Here is an 18,561-nt window from a genome sequence, read left to right on the forward strand (position 1 = left end):
GCCTTGATGATTTATCTAGTGCTGTGAGTAGGGTGTTGAAGTCTCCCACTATTATTGTGTTGTTGTCTATCTCTTTCGTTAAGTTAGTAATATTTGTTTTATGAATCTGGGTGCTTTGGTATTGAGTGCATATATATTTGGGATTGTTATATCCTCTTGTTGAATTGTTCCCTTTATCATTATATAATCATCTTTGTCTTTTTTTTTTTTTTTAACTTTCTTTGACTTAAGGTCTGTTTTATCTGATGTAAGTATAGCTACCCCTGCTTGTTTTTTGTTTCCGTTTGCATGAAATATTTTTTGTCCATTTATTTACCATCAAGGTGAATTTCTTACAAGCAATATGCAGTTGGTTTCATAAGGTGAATTTCATAAGGTGAATTTAAAATTTCATAAGATGAATTTCTTATAAGCAGTATGCAGTTGGTTTATTTTTTTAAAAATTCATTATTCTAGTCTATATCATTTAAGTATATCATTTAATTCATTTACATACAACATTATATTGATATTTGAGATTGTGTTTCTGGTCATAATGTTAATTGTTATATAGTTGTTTTGTGGATTCTTTGGTTTATTTCTTCCCCCTACGTCTTTGTGGTTTGCTGGAGTTCTGTGATGTTGTCATTTGATTTCTTTCTCTTCTTCCTTTGTGTATAAGACCTGTGGGTTTTTGACTTTCATGTGTTTTTATAATGGCAAATATTGACATTTTGTTTTTGTGTTTAGAACTCTTTAGAGCATTTTTTGCAAGTTTGGTATAGTGGTGACAAATTCTCTCAGCATTTCCCCATGTAGGAAAGACTATTTAACCTTCATTTATGAATCTTATTCTGCCAGGATAAAAAAATTTGTTGTTGACAATTTTTTTTTTCTTTAAGCACTCTGAAAACAGTATCCCAGTCTCTTCTGGTTTGTAAGGTTTATTTCTGCTGAGAAGTCCACTGTTAGACTGATGAGATGTCTTTTGTAGGTAACTAGATGTATTTCTCTTGCTGATTTTAGGATTTTTTCCTTCACATTGACTTTAGTCAGTCTGATGACTTTGTGGTATGATGAAGTTTGTCTTGCAATGTATTTTCTAGGGTTTATTGGGCCTCTTGTGTCTAGATATCTAAATCTCTTGCAAGACTAGGGAAGTACTGGGTGTGGTGGCTCATGCCTGTAATCCCAGCACTTTAGGAGGCTGAGATAGGGAGATTGCTTGAGCCTAGGAGTTAGAAACCAGCCTGGGCAACATGGAAAAACCCCATTTCTACAAAAATATGAAAAATAGAAAAATTAGCTGGGCATGGTGGGGTGCACCTATTGTCCCAGCTAGTCAGGAGGCTGAGGTGAGAGGATCATCTGAGCCCAGGGATGTTGAGGCTGCAGTGAGTCATGATCATGCCATTGCACTCCAGCATGGGGAACAGAGTGAGACCCTGTCACAAAAAACAACAACAAAAAAACCTAAAAACAAAAATGACTAGGGACGTTTTCACCAATTATTTCCTAAAATAGGTTTTCCAAATTTGTTGCTTTTTTCTTCTCCCTTGGGAATACCAATGAATTTAAGTTTGGTAGCTTTATGTACTCCTACATTTCTCGAAGGCTTTGTTCATTCTTTTCTATTCTTTTCTCTTTAGTTTTGTCTGACTGGATCAGTTCAAAAGATCTATGTTCCAGCTGTGAGATTCTCTCTTCTACTTGGTTTAGTTAATTGTTGAAGCTTGCAACTGTATTTTGTAATTCTTTCTTTGAATTTTTAATTTCCAGGAGCAGGAGTTCTGTTTTTTTTCTTTTTTTTTTTTTAATCAGTCTACTTGGTCAATTTCTTGATCATATCCTGAATTGCCTTTCTGATTTCTTTTTATTGGGTTTCAGATTTCTTTTTATTGGTTTTCAGATTTCTCTGCATCTCATTGAGCTTCTTTAAAATCAATATTTTAATTTATTTAGCTGGCATTTTACAATGTTTATTTTAGATAGGACCCGTTGTTACAGAGTTAACATGTTCTCTTGGGGATGTCATGGCATCCTGCTTATTCGTATTTCCAATATTATTACGCTGATTTTTGGCATCTGGAGAATCATTCTCTTCTTATTGTTTTTGAATTTACTTTCATTGGTGTGGGACATTTTTTCTTGAAGGTGTGATTGTGGTGTATGTTAAGTTGGGTCATATGGCTTTACTTCTGTTTATATTCAGTAGTATAGACTTTGTATGATTTCCTTGGATATAAATAGCCTTAGTGTGGTATCTTTCAAATGCCAGTTGTAGCATTGAGATACTGAGCAGGTTGCCATGCTCAAGGTCTCCTGAATAGCAGGAGTGGCATGGGTGGTGGTGGTAGCAGAAGTCACATGAAGCTTGTCTCCTTCTTGAACACTGTGCACTTGCGTTAGCAGATGTTGTAATGGGCTATGCAGATCAACCTCCTGGATAGCAGGTGGTGCTTACAAGTGACAGTCAAATGCAGTGATGACAGTAGGGTTTATACTTGACCTTCATTAATGAGGAGAAGTACTCTGATGTCCCAGGCAATGGATTGGGCCCTAAAACACTCCATAATCCTGGTCCTGTGCTCTGCCCCCAAGGGAGTCGGGGAGAGAACTGAGGCAGGCCTGGGCCAGGCAAGCCTGCATTTGGGTCCCCTGGTGGTGGATGCAAGCCCCAGCCCCAATAGCGGATGGGGGCAGTCCCTGGTCCCTGGAAAAATGCCCCAGCAAGAAGTGGAACAATTGCTGTCGTGCCAAAGACCTAGCACAGAGAAAGAGGGCAGCTAGAGCTCTACAACCTAGCAAGTGGTAGTGAGACCCACTTTATTCCCATGCCTCCAGCCTGGTAAGTCTCTCTCCCATGACTTGACACTGGCAGCAAATTGAGGAAAGTTAGCCAAGTAACATAAATAACATAAACCTTGATGAATCCACACCAGGCTGCAAAACACACAGCCAGGTCAAGACCACACCTTTCAGGGTAAACCCTTCCCAGTCCAGTCTCATTAAGAAACTCCAGTGCCCAAGGCTGGAGCTCATGCCACAATCACCCCTCAGTTCTGGACATGGAGTTTCCTCCACTGCTTGAGCCCAGATTGCAAATCCCTAGCCTGAGACTCACATAACAAGTAATGGCTACCTCTGCTAGCTGGCAGGTTCTCTAGTGAGCTAGGATCAGAAATGGCATCCTTTTATCAGTGCCCAGTCTGGGAGCATGCATAGGATACTTCCCAGTGCTGTTCTTTTTCACAGTCTCCTGACTGCTCTCCAAGTCAGATACAGGGCGTAAAAGGGTCAGGGAGCTCCTCCGTGGCCTGGACTCCCTGGTTCTTCAGTGAGAATGTGTATCACAGAGACAATTACTCCCTGTATCATGCATTGATGATTCACTCACAATTTTCTGCCAGACCCCACCAGATGAGCTGCTCCCTGCTTTCTTTTTCTCAGTATCTGAAGTTTTCTTTCCCCTTCATGTTGAACTGCTATGTTTTTTCTTGGATAAAAGTTCACAGTGTAGGTCAGGGAGGGCAAGATGGCTGACTAGATGGAGTCCGGTGAAACAACTCTCACCGAGGGATCGAGACGACTGGCATGATCCAAACAGATCTTCAGAAGGAAGGCACTGAGAGTGGATGGAGGAAGACACAGAAGCTGTGCTGAAGTGGGAGAAAGCTGGGAACTCTGCATGGGGCTACCACACACCAGGACTTGTTTCTGACCCACAACAGCCCCAGGGAAACGAGTAAGTTGAACTGGCAAGGAGCAAGTTACTCTTGCCATTGGCCTCTGAAATGCCTGCAGGAGGAAATCCGTTGACCACCACAGATACTGGAGTTGTCAGGAAGAGCTGCTTGGAGAAGAGGTAGGGGCAGCAAGCCAGATGATGTGGAGCCCAGAAGATTTGGTGTGGGAGCATCTACAGTGGGGCATGGTCAGGGATGGCCATCTGCCTAGGCTCAGCTTGCTCCCAAAAGAGACTTTAGCCCTAGTGGAACTGTTTGACCTGAACTCTGCAGAGCAGTCTTGCCCATCAGACAGGGTGGTCCCACCTGAGCACCCCTTGGTCTGCTGGCCTTTCATGAGTGCAGGGGACAGTCTCGCCATACCTGCTTGCAGGGGAGTTTCGGGTGCCCTGGCGCCCGCACCATAGCTTCTGCACTGGCAGAACATGATTGACCTGTGGAGAGCTCTGTGGCTTGTAGGCCCCTATAGCCACTCACCAGTCCCCATGCTCCCTCCCTATACTGCAGCTTCCCTTGGGCCCATGGAACTCCCCACATTGCTTTGCTGGCATGTGTTTGTGAAAGGAGGTTTTGCTTTCCTTGCTTTGCTAGAGCGCAGGAGTGCAGTCTGCCCCCATTCCTCCTCCGATTTGTCAACTGCCATTGCAGATACAGTCTTGGCATGCACTGATCCAGCCAGCATTGCTCCCACCAGTGCCCTATCCTTGCATTAACACCGTGCAGAGAACAGCAGATCCTCCCCTATCCTGAGTGACCACTCCTGCTTGTGGAGCACAGAGAAGGCACCCAGACCTGTGCCTGCCAGCACCTTACCCCCAAGCCACCACCATCTCCAGAATGACCATGCACAGTTGCCAACAGCCAATCCCTATCGGGTGCATTGCCTCCACCACTGTGGCGAACACCTGCAGGGAGGCAGGCACCCCGGCACCTACAAGCACTCTACCATAGCTGCCACTACAAGGATGGATCCCACTATCACTACACTATGAAATGCTTTGGTTGATACCACCCATCAGAGTATAAGAACCAGGGGTCCAGGAGCACCTAGCCACCCCCAACACTGTGGATTCCTAACCTCAAGAAGCCAGAGAACAAAGTCAGGACCCAGTAAAAGTCCCCCAGAGCTACAGCATGCAATCTAGGAGTTGGGAGCTGAGTGTTGCCCTGCTAAAATCTCCCAGAAATGAAGTCAGTCAGAGTCTGATTATACCACAATCAGACGCTGAAGGTCATTAAATAGGATAAAAGAATAAAAATCCTAAGGTCAGCAACCTCAAAGATTGAAGGCAGATAAGCCCACGAAAATGAGAAAGAATTAGTACAAGCACCCTGACAATTCAAAAGGCCACAGTGCCTCCTTTCCTACAAATGACTGCATCACCTCTCAACCTAAGGTTCTGAACAGGGCTGAGATGGCTGAAATGACAGAAATAGAATTCAGAATAAGGATAGGGATGAAGATCATTGAGATGCACGAGTACCCAATGTTGATACCCAATCCAAGAAAGCTAAAAATCATGATAAAATAATGCAGGAACTGAGAGATAAGATGGCCATATTGGAAAGAACATAAGTGACCTGACAAGAGCTTAAAAACACACCACAAGAGTTTCATAATGAAATCATAATTATTGATAGCAGAATAGACCAAGCAGAGGAAAGAATCTCAGAGCTTAAAGCTTGGCTTTCTGAAACAAGACAGTCAGATAAGAACAGAGAAAAAAATGAGAATGACTGGACAAAACCTCCAAGCAATATGGGATTATGTAAAGAGACAAAATCTATGACTCATTGTTGTCCCTGAAAGAGATGGGGAGAATGCAACCAATTTGGAAAACATATATCAGGATATCATCCCTGAGAACTTCCCCAACCTACCTAGCGAGGCCAACATTCAAATTCAGGAAATGCAGATAACTTCAGTAAGATGCTTCACAAGAAGATCATCCCCAAGACACATAATCATCAGATTCTCCAAGATTGAAAAGAAAAAAAAAAAAAAAAAAGTGTTAAAAGCAGCTAGAGAGAAGGATCAGGTTACCTGCAAAGGGAAGCCCATCAGACTAATAAGTGAACCACTTAGCAGAAACCCTACCAGCCAGAAGAGATTGAAGGCCAATATTTAGAATTCTTAAGGAAAAGAAATTGCAACCCAGAATTTCATTTCTGGCCAAACTAAGCTTCATAAGTAAGGAAAAATAAGATCCTTTTCAGACAAGCAAATACTAAGGGAATTCACTACCACCTGACCTGCCTTACAAGAGCTTCTGAAAGAAGCACTAAATGTGGAAGGAAAAGATGTACCAGCCACTACCATAACACACTGAAATTCACAGACCAGTACACTATGAAGCAATCACATATACAAGTCTGCAAAATAACCTGCTAACATCATGATGACAGGATCAAACTCACATATATCAATACTAAGCTTGAGTGTAAATGGGTTAAATGCCCCAACTAAAAGACACAGAGTGGAAAGTTGGATAATGAAGACCCATTGGTATCCTGTCTTCGAGAGATTCATCTCACATGCAGTGACCCACATAGGCTCAAAATAAAGGGATGGAGAAAAATCTACCAAGCAAATGGGTAATAGAAAAAAAGCAGAGGTTGCAATCCTAGTTTCAAACAAAATAGACTTTAAACCAACAAAGATCAAATAAGGCAAAGGGCATTACATAATGGTAAAGGATTCAATTCAACAAGATGATCTATCTTAAATAGATATTCACTCAACACAGGAGCACCCAAATTCATAAAGAAAGTTCTTAGAGACCTTCAAAGAGATTCAGAGTCCCACATAATGGTAGTGGGAGACTTTAGCACCCCACTGACAATATTAGACAGATTATCAAGACAGAAAATTAGGAAAGATATTCAGTACCTAAACTCGGCACTGGATCAAGTGGACCTGACAGACATCTACAGTACTTGCTACCCAAAAACAATAGAATATACATCTTTTCCCATCGCCACAAGGCACATATCCTTAAATACATCCCTGAAAAGAAATACGCAGCCTAGTTAGAACATGGATTCATTGATCTTTTGAATGGTTTTTCGTGTATCACGTAATCAGAAGCAAAACACTCCTCAGAAAATACAAAATAACTGAAATATAACAAACAATCTCATGGGCCACAGCACAATGAAATTAGAAATCAAGACTAAGAAATTCACTCAAAACCATACAATTTCATGGAAATTGAATAACCTGCTCCCGAATGACTTTCAGACAAATAATGAAATTAAGGCACAAGTCAAGAAGTTCTTTGAAACTAACGAGAACAAAGATATAGTATACCAGAATCTCTGGGACACAGTTAAGGAAGTGTTCAGAGGGAAATTCATAACAATAATGCCCACATTAAAAAGTTAGAAAGATCTCAAACTAAGAATGTAAAACTGCAACTGAAAGAAATTTAGAGAAACAAGAACAAATCAACTCCAAAGCTAGCAGAAAACAAGAAATAACCAAAATCAGAGCTGAACTGAAGGAGATTGAAAAGATCAATGAATCCATATTATAACTAGGCTGTATATTTCTGTTCAGGGATTTTTCTACCTTCAGGGTTGGATATAGTTTAGTTACTATTACCATAGTCAACCTGTAGTTTTACATATACAATTTTTTATGGAACAATAGATTTCTCCATTTTAAAAAAGCATTTTAAATGTAGTTTGAATATTTTCCACAAGATGCTGCAATGAGAGTTATCAATCACTGTGTAACCAGGTTAAGTGGTAAAATAATCCAGGTATCAGTCAAAGGCATTTTGCTGACTTTTTTTTTTTTTTTTTTTTTTGAGATGGAGTCTTGCTCTATCGCCCAGGCTGGAGTGCAGTGGCACGATCTGGGCTCACTGCATGCTCTGCCTTCCGGGTTCACGCCATTCTCCTGCCTCAGCCTCCTGAGTAGCTGGGACTACAGGCGCTCACCACCATGCCCAGCTAATCTTTTTTTGTATTTTTTAGTAGAGACGGGGTTTCACCGTGTTAGCCAGGATGGTCTTGATCTCCTGACCTCATGATCCACCTGCCTCCACCTCCCAAAGTGCTGGGATTACAGGCGTGAGCCACCGTGCCTGGCCTTGCTGACTTTAATATTGATTATATTTTTAACAGGAATTTAAGAAAATGTCAACAGAATTAAATATCTATATAAATTTATATATAAATAAATATATATATATCTTGTGTATATAAATACATATACACACACACACAATAATTTTCTTTGCTCTGTGTAGCTTAAACTACTACTCAAGACGCTTAAGTTCTTAAGTATTGTTTTTAATTACCAATAAATAAATGCATTTGTAACTCATCAGTTTAAGTCATTATTAGCTTTCATTCACAGATGATTACATTTAACAATGTAACTATAATCTCTCTTGAATTTGGTATCTTATTAATGAGTTGTAAAGATGTAAAACCTAATTTTTTAAAAGTTCCATTTTCCTTTGTTTTTAGGGGTTTCCTTATCCATAAACATATATCTTACATATAATAAACATTTCAAATCTTGCAAAAAAATCAACAAATCCAGGAGCTGTTTCTTTGAAAAAATGGTAAAATACATAGACTGCTAGCTAGACTAATAAAGAAGAACAGAGAGAAGATTCAAATAAACACAGTCAGAAATGACAAGTAAAGATATTACCAATCACCCCATAAAAATACAACCATCAGGAAATATTATGAACACCTCTATGCACATAAACTAGAAACGCTAGAAGAAATGGATAAATTCCTGGACACATGCATTCTCCCAAAACTGAACAAGGAAGAAGCTGAATCCCTGAGCAGACCAATAATGAACTCTGAAACTGATCAGTAGTAAATAGCCTACTGACCAAAAAAGGCCTAGAACCAGATGGATTCATAGCTGAATTCTACCAGATGTACAAAGAAGAGCTGGTACCATTCCTGCTGAAACTATTCCAAAAAAAATTGAGGAAGAGGGACTCCTCTCTTACTCATTCTATGAGGCCAGTATCATCCTCATACCAAAATCTGGCAGAGACACAACATAAAAAGAAAGCTTCAGGCCAAGTATCTTTGGTGAACATCAGTGCAAAAATTCTCAACAAAATACTTGCAAACTGAATCCAGCAGCATATCAAAAAATTTATCCACCACAATAAAGTAGGCTTTATCCCTGGGATGCAAGGTTGGTTCAACATATGCAAATCAATAAGTGTAATTAATCATACTAAAGACAAAAACCACATGATTATCTCAATAGATGCAGAAAAGGCTTTTGATCATATTCAACACTCCTTCGTGTTAAAAACTTTCAATTAACTAGGTGTTGAAGGAACATATCTCAAAATAATAAGAGCCATCTATAACGACCCCACAGCCACCATCATACTGAGTGGGCAAAAGTTAGAACCATTCTCCTTGAAAACTGGCACTAGGCAAGAATGCCCTTTCTCAGCACTCCTATTCAACACAGTATTGGAAGTTCTGGCCACGGCAATGAGGCAAGACAAGGAAATAAATGGCATCCAAATAGGAAGGGAGGAAGTTAACTATCTCTGTTTGCAGCCGACATGATCTTATATCTAGAAAACTCCATAGTCTCAGCCCAAAAGCTCTTTCAGCTGATAAACAACTTCAGCAAAGTTTCAGAATACAAAATCAATGTACAAAAAAATCACTAGCATTCCTACCAACCAGCAACAGCCAAGCCAAGTGCCAAACCAGAAAGACAATTTCATTCACAACTGCCACAAAAAGAATAAAATACCTAGGAATACAGCTAACCAGAGAGGTGAAAGATCTCTACAAGGAGAACTACAAAATGCTGCTCAAAGAAATCAGAGATGACACAAACAAATGGAAAAACATTTCATGCTAATGGCTAGGAAGAATCAGTATCATTAAAATGGCCATACTGTCTAAAGCAACCTATAGATTCAAGGCTGTTACTATTAAACTACCATTGATATTCTTCACAGAACTAGAAAAAACTATTTTAAAATTCACAGGGAACCAAAATGATCACAAAATAGCCAAGGCAATCCTAAGCAAAAAGAACAAAGCTGGAGGACTCATGCTACCCAACTTCAAACTATACTACAGGGATACAGTAACCAAAACAGCAGGATACTGGTACAAAAACAGAAACATACACTAATGAAACAGAATAGAGAACCCAGAAATAAGGCCACACACCTACAACTATCTGATCTTTGATAAACTTGATAAAAACAAGTAATGAAGGAAGGATTCCTTATTCAATAAATGGTGTTGGGAAAACTGGCTAGCCATATGCGGAAGATTGAAACAGGACCCCTTCCTTACACCATATACATAAATTAACTCAAGGTGGATTGAAGACTTAAATGTAACACCCAAAAGGACAAAAACCCTGGAAGACAACCTAGGCAATAACATTCTGGACATAAGAACTGGCAAAGATTTCATGACAAAGACATGCAATTGCAACAAAAACAAAAAAATGACAAATGAGATCTAATTAAAGAGCTTCTGCACAGCAAAGGAAAACTATTGACAAATTAAACAGACAACCTATAGAAGGGGAGAAAATTTTTGCAAACTATGCATCTGACAAAGGTCTAATATCCAGCATCTATAGGGAACTTAAACAAATTTACAAGAAAAAAAATCAACCTGATTTAAAAATCGGCAAATGACGCGAACAGACACTTTTCAAAAGAAGGCATACATGTGGCCAACAATCATATGAAAGAAAGCTCAGCATCACTGATCATTAGAGAAATGCAAATCAAAACCACAATGAGATACCATCTCACACCAATCAGAATGGCAATTATTAAAAAGTCAAAAAATAGGCCAGGCACGATGGCTCACACCTTTAATCCCAGCACTTTGGAAGGCCGAGACAGGCGTATGACGAGGTCAGGAGAATGAGACCATCCTGGCTAACACGGTGAAACCCCGTCTCTACTAAAAATACAAAAAAAATTAGCCAGGTGTAGAGTCCCAGCTACTCAGGAGGCTGAGGCAGGAGAATGGCGTGAACCCAGGAGATGAAGCTTGCAGTGAGCCGAGATTTTGCCACTGCACTCCAGCCTGGGCGACTGAGCGATTCTCGTCTTAAAAAAAAAAAGTCAAAAAATAACAAATGCTGGTGAAGTTGCAGAGAAAAAGGAACAGTTATACAGTGCTGGTGGAGTGTAAAATAGTTCAACCATTGTGGAAGACAGTGTGGTAATTCCTCAAAGACCTAAAAATAGAAATACCTTCAACCCAGCGATCTAATTACCAGGTATATACCCAAAGGAATATAAATTATTCTGTTATAAAGACACATGAACACATATGTTCATTGAAGCACTATTCACAATAGCAAAGACATGGAAAATCAACCTAATTGTCCATCAATGGTGAATTGGATAAAGCAAATGTAGTACATATAGACCATGAAACCATGTCCTTTGCAGAAACATGGATGAGGCTGGAGGCAATTATCCTTAGCAAACTAATGCAAGAACAGAAAACCAAATACTGCATGTTTTCAGTTATAAGTGGGAGCTAAATGATGAGAACACATGGACACATACATGAGAACAACAGATACTGGGGCCTATTAGAGGGTGAAGTTTGAGAGGAGGGAGAGGATCCAGAAAAAATAACTAATGGACACTAGGCTTAATACCTGGGTGATGAAATAATCTGTACAACAAAACCATGACACAAGTTTACCTATTTAACAAGTCTGCACATGTACTCTTGAACTTTAAATAAAAGTTAAATAAAAAATTTAAAAAGGTAACAATGTGAATCGTTTAAAATGATTTTGTATTTCCAAGTAGACGAAGCATGATAACAAAGCCTCCATTCTGCTGTCTTAGAAAAAATAAAAAAACACTGTCACAGCTATTTTCAAATTTTACCCTATTGATATCAACCAACACAATTATATAATTGAAAGATGAGAGGCAGAAAAATTGAAAATTTGAGACTTTTTTCATTTTTATAGTACACTTATCTTGAAAATTCAAGATAAAATAATTTAGATTTTAAAATATTACAAATAGCCTAAATATTCAATTACAGATGTACCTCATTTTATTGCACTTCATTAGTTGCATTTTGCAGAGAGTGCATTTTTTGCAAATTGAAAGTCAGTGGCAATCTTGCATCAAGCAAGTCTATTGGCACAATTTTTTCAACAGCATGTTCTCACTTTCTGTGTCACTTTTTTTTTTGTAATTTTCACATTGTTTCAAATTTTTACATCATTATTGTAACTGTTATGGTGATCTGTGATCTTTGATATTACTATTATAATTGTTTTGGGATGCTACAAACTGCACCCACATAAGAGAGTGAAATTAACTGATAAATGTTGTGTGTGTTCTGACTGCTCCACCACTTGGCCATTCCCCCATCTCTCTTCCTCTCCTCGGCATTCCTACTCCCTGAGACACAACAGTATTGTAATTAGGCCAAGCAATAATCCTACAATGGCCTGTCAGTGTTCAAGTGAAAGAAAGATGCACACATCTGTCTTTTTAAATAAAAAACTAGAAATGTTTAGTGAGGAAGGCGTGTTGAAAGCTGAGATCTGCCAAAAAGTTAGACCCTTGTATCAAACAATTAGTCAAGTTGTGAAAATAAAATTAAAAGTTCTTGAAGGAAATTAAAAGTGCAACTTCAGGCTGGGTGTGGTGGCTCACACTGTAATCCCAGGACTTTGAGAGGCCGAAGTGGGTGGATAATTTGAGGACAGGAGTTTGAGACCAGCCTGGTCCAACATGGTGAAAATCCATCTCTACTAAAAATACAAAAATTAGCTGGGTGTGGTGGTGGGTACCTGCAATCCCAGCTACTCGGGAAGCTTAGGCAGGAGAATCACTTGAACCCGGGAGCTGGAGGTTGCAGTGAGCCGAGATCGCATCATTGCACTCCAGCCTGGGCAACAGAGTGAGACTGTCACAAAAAAAAAAAAAAAAGAAAGAAAAAAAAAGAAAAAGTGCAACTCCAGTAGCACACAAATAATAAGAGGGTAAAACAGTATTATTGATGATATGGAGAAAATTTGAGTTGTCTGGATAGAAGATTAAACCAGCCATGGCATTCCCAAAATCTAATCCAGAACAAGGCTGTAACTCTCTTGAATTCTATGAAGACTGTGAGTGGTAAGAAAACTGCAGAAGAAAGTGATGCTAGCAGAGGTTAGCTCATGAGGTTTTTGGGGAAAGAAGCCATCTTCAAAGCATAAGAGAGCAAGATGAAGCAGCAAGTGTTGATGAAGAAACTAGCAAATTTTCCAGAAGATCAAACTAAAATCATTTATGAAGGTGACTACACTAAACAGCCGATTTTATACTGTAGATTAAATAGACTGACAGACTCTCTCGTTATGGGAAAATGCAGCTGGTAAGTTGAAGTTAAGGCTAGTGCTCACCGACTATTCTGCAAATCCTAGGACCCTTAGTAATTACGCTAAATCAACTCTGCTTATGCGCTGTAAATGGAACAACAAAATTTGGGTGACAGCACATCTTCTTACAGTATGGTTTACTGAATGTTTTAAACCCTCTATTGAGACCTGCTACTCAGAAAAAAAGATTCCTTTCAAAAGACTACTGCTCAATAGCAAAGCATCTAATCTCCCAAAAGCTCTGATAGAGATGCACAAGGAGATTAATGCTGTTTTCATGCCTGCTAACACAACATCCATTCTGCAGCCCATGGATCAAGAAGCAATTTAAACTTTCAGTTCTTATTATTTAAAATATGCAACCTGTGAAGCTACCACTGCCATACATAGTGATTCCTCTGATGGATCTGGGCAAATTTAATTAAAAACCTTCTGGAAAGAATTCACCATTCTAACTGCCATTTAGAACATTTGTGGTTCATGGAAGGAGATCAAAACATCAACATTAACAGGAATTTGGAAGAAATTGATTTCAACCCCTATGGATAACTTTGAAGGGTTCGAGCCTTTAATGGAGGAAGTAACTGCAGGTGTGGTGAAAGTATTAATAGAAAGAGAACTACAATTTAAAGTGGAGCCTGAAAATGTGACTGAATTGCTGCATTCTCATGGTAGAACTAACTAATAGGGAGTTGTTTCTTATGGATGAGCAAAAAAAGTGTTTTCTTGAGATGTAATCTACTCTTGGTGAAAATGTTGTGAACACTGTTGAAATGACAATATAGGATTTAGAATATTCCATAAACTTAGTTGATAAAGCAGCATCAGTATTTAAGAGGACTGACTTAAATTTTGAAAGAAGTTCTGCTGTAGGTAAAATGCTATCAAACAGCCTCACATGCTACAGAGAAATATTTCATGAAAGGAAGAGTCAATCTATGTGGCAAACTTTATTGTCTTATTTTAAGAAGTTGCCGGCCAGGTGCGGTGACTCACGCCTCTAATCCCAGCACTTTGGGAGGCCAAGGCAGGCGGATCACAAGGTCAGGAGATCAAGATCACCCTGGCTAACACATTGAAACCCCGTCTCTACTAAAAACACAAAAAATTAGCCAGGCATGGTGGCAGGTGCCTGTAGTCCCAGCTACTGGGGAGGCTGAGGCAGGAGAATGGTGTGAACCCGAGAGGCAGAGCTTGCAGTGAGCCGAGATGGCGCCACTGCCCTCCAGCCTGGGCGACAGAGCCAGACTCCATCTCAAAAAAAAAAAAAAAAAAAGAAGTTGCCTCAGCAACCTCAACTTGCAGTAACCACCACCCTGATTAGTCATCAGCCATCGACATAGAACAAAAACTTTCACCAGCAGAAGATGATGATGACTTGCTGAAGGCTTAGATGATTGCTAGTTTTTTTTTTTTTAAGCAATACTGTATTTTTAAATCAAGCTATATACATTGTGTTTTAGACACAATGCTATTGCACACTTGATAGGCTACAGTATACTATAAACATACTTTTATGTACACTGGGAAACCAAAATATTCATGTGACTCATTTTATTGCAGTGGTCCAGAGCCAAACCCACAACATCTCTGAGATATGCCTGTGTTTGGTTGCCTATAAAATCAATTAAGAAAGTACAAAAGTCTTCCTGTAAACAAGTAGCAACAAGTTAGAGGATGAAATAGAAGGTAATATTCCCTTTGCAACAGCATAAAGCAAATTAAATACATAAAAATAAATTGAATAGAAAAATATAAGATTTACATTTAAAAATCTATCTTGTCATATTTATCCTAATAATTTCAATATACAAGGCATGATTAAATATTCTGTAGTCTATGACTATGTGCCTTAAAATGAATTCATGAAAATTTCCCTGATTGATTTCATGTGTTCCCATTCAGGATTTATTCATTCACTCCTTTATCCATCCATCCATTCATTTATTCATACATTCACCTACACAACAAGTGTATATGAGACCTACACTCTTCTGGGCACCAACATCCGTAACCCAAGTATAAATAATGGGAATATTTTTCTTCAGTGTAACACGTTTCTTTCCCACACATGCAAAATTGCTCACAAAAAACGAGTACCTCTATTTGAAATGAGAAATTGTTTTGTTCAGGTGCACAAACATAATTAACAGCATTGGTATATAGAATAAAAACCATCAAAGATTATCAAAATGTATCTAGATTCAAATAGATATTCTGAGCCTGGTAGAGAAAATATAAGTGCAGAAAAAAATTCTGTTTAACTTGATAGGAAACCAACTCAGAAAAGAAGGAAAAGATTCTGACTATATGTGCCAGAGAATTCAAAGTCTTCATGACAGTATTCCTTTTCTTGGGTAGCCCCCACACCCAACCCCAACTAGTTGACATAATTCTGGATGTCCAGTCCACCAGCCCACTCTTATATTTGCCAAAATATTTTCCTTTGGACCTAGAGATGAAAAAATTGTAAACTAGTATCTATAAAAAAATGAGTTTTTAAGCCCAGATATCATTAAGACATGGAAAGTTCATGACTTCGGAACAAATACTCCAATTACATTATGGTAATTGGCCTCATTAGAATATCATTTTCTCTAAGCAAGGATAAATCTCTCCTGCCTGTTAACTTCCTGTAATGAAATGTTATTTCTCACATTCTAATATGGCTTCTGTTCACCAGGGAACAGACGAGAGATTATGAAATATTTGCCAAATCTTTTGTTCTGACCCTAAAGTATTACACTAGCCAGAGTAATTAAGACTGTCAAAAAAAAAAAAAAATCCAAATTCTTAGGGACTTACAATAAAGATTTATTCCTCTCTTAGGTCACAATCATGGTTCAATGTGAATCAGTCAGTCTTCTTATTTGGCTATTACATAACATGATTATACATTAAATTATGTGTAACTGCACATAACATGTAATATATGCAATTAATATAAATATGTAGTATTGTAAAATATATTATATATAATGTATTATTGACTATCTTTAATTTTGTATATTATATAATGACATTATATTATACTGTATTAAACTACATTTTGCTATATTATATTATATTGGCCTTAATATATCACCTGGAACACACAAAATCCCTGTGGCAGGGGGGAGAAAAATGTCGGAACCACACTGGTTCTTAATTTTCTTCATCTGAAAGAAAACATGTCACTTCTTCCTATAGTCCATTTACTGGAAAACTAGTCACATGGACTCACCCTACTAAAAGCAGGTAGGAAATAGAAAGGAGATCATGGGCATGTGGTAGATACTAGCAGTTTCTCTTACAGATATGTTCTTGGTTTAAAGATTTAAAACTAAGAATGGAGTGCCTTTCCAGTTTTTCATGTGTCAGAAAATTTGTCCTCCAAAGTCACTGCTGACTTACGTGAGGTAAATGGCAATATCTTCCTCTCTTGAGCAAGTTTGTGCCTTAAAAAATCAATATCTTTCTCTCCACACCATAAAATTTCCCAGCTATGGCTTCACCAAAGCCAGTGGGATATAATTAGCTGAGACACATTATAGCAATATATAGTCTAATTATACACTAGCTTGTAGCAATTTAGGGGAAGGATTTAGCTGTCACATGAGCAAGCAATTGTGCATGTTTTAGACAAGCATTTTCGTATCCTTTTATAAATAAATAAATACTAAACCAAGGCTTGAAAAATTAATTGATGATTTAGTAAGGGTTATAGAACCAATTCATAGAGGTCTTCTGACTCGAAATCCCAGACTTTTACCACTAACATAGCTTAGAAGGTAAACAGTTTCTCTAGGCCTTCAATATTGCCCTCAAAATTTCCTGTTTCATTGAGTTCCCTTAGAAATTCAGTGCCAGAGTGAAAGAGGCCTCACACTAGGCACATCCCCTCTGGCCCTATCCTGCCATACCTCATGGTCAGGACTAGCTTTCCCCACTGATCATTCATCAGCATCCTCTGTCCCATGTGCCCCTTCCAAAGAGCACTGATGTCAACAAGGCGCAACAAACACAAACACATGATGGAAGACATGACATAGTCTACTTAAAGAGAAACTCACTTTAACTGGAGGAATAATGACTTGAAATTCATATGCAGTGGAATTGTGGGCAATATGACAATGCAGTAATCTGAGCAACCTATAAATCTCATTAGATAGGACACTATCTCTGCTGACTCTTCAGGAATTATCACATCCCCATTAGGTCATTGTACTGACTGACTAATCTGACTTTGACATTACAATAATTCATCTTAAATCATATAATAAACATTATTATATATATACAAACATACATGTATATGTTTTAACTAAACATTTAAAATATACTTCTTAAGCAAAAAATGAGAGTTATGAAATATTTAAACACCTGAACACAAAATGATTACAAAGACACTATCAAATATTTAGATTTTATTTCATGGCAAACTCAAAGAAATTATCCCTGCATATTTAGTAATTTTTCCAGCATAATTAAAAAACCTAGATGAAGTCATAAAAAATAATTGTTCTCATGTTATATTATGCTTTTATTATAACAGAAATAGCATGATGAAAAAGTTTATCAGACTGCTATTAATGTCAGGTATTAACACAAGGCATAAAGTTTTTAAAAAGTCCTATCATTATATAATATCTTATGTAATAGTGTATTTCTAATATTATTAAGAATTTCTAATTCTTATTCATTTCAGATTATTTTCTAATTCTTATTCATTTCTAATATTAATGCATGTTTCCATATTTATCATTGCCATTATTTTATTTCAGTGTAATTTGCATATTAAATTGATACCTTTTTTTTTAGTCTGATGTGCTGTAAAAGTTGCAGATGTTTATTAAAGAAGCTACTGCAGTTTGCATTGCCAACATTAGGTGGCAATAGTTGTCTCTCTGTAATTCATAGAAGTTGTTTAACATGTTATTTACGTACCATTGAAATGATGTGTGCTTCAGTTCATTTCAAAGATCTTTTTGTAGTAAAACAAAGATGTTAAATAGCTGATTCAACATAAAATCAAGTGGATTAAGGTTTTTAGAAGACCCAAATCACTGAAAACATTATGTTACGTTTGATTTTCTCCTTTCATATAACTCAAAATAAAAATAGTTACAGTCATGCATTAGTTAATGACTGGGATAGGTTCTGAGAAATGTATCTTTAGACAATTTTGTCGTTGTGTGAACATCATACAGTAGGCTTACACAAACCTAGATAGTGTAGCCTCCTACACACCTAGTCATCATGGTATAGCCTGTTGCTCCTAGGGAACAAACCTGTACCACATTATTGTATTGAATAATGTAGCCAATCATAACTTAATAGTATTTGTGTATCTTAACATATCTAAACATAGAAAAGGTATAGTAAAAATACAGTATTATAATATTTGGACCAGTCATACATGTGGTACATTATTGACCAAAACTTCATTATGCAGCATGTGACTATAAA

This window comes from Papio anubis, chromosome 2, assembly GCF_008728515.1.
Source record: "Papio anubis isolate 15944 chromosome 2, Panubis1.0, whole genome shotgun sequence".
Lineage (NCBI taxonomy): Eukaryota > Metazoa > Chordata > Mammalia > Primates > Cercopithecidae > Papio > Papio anubis.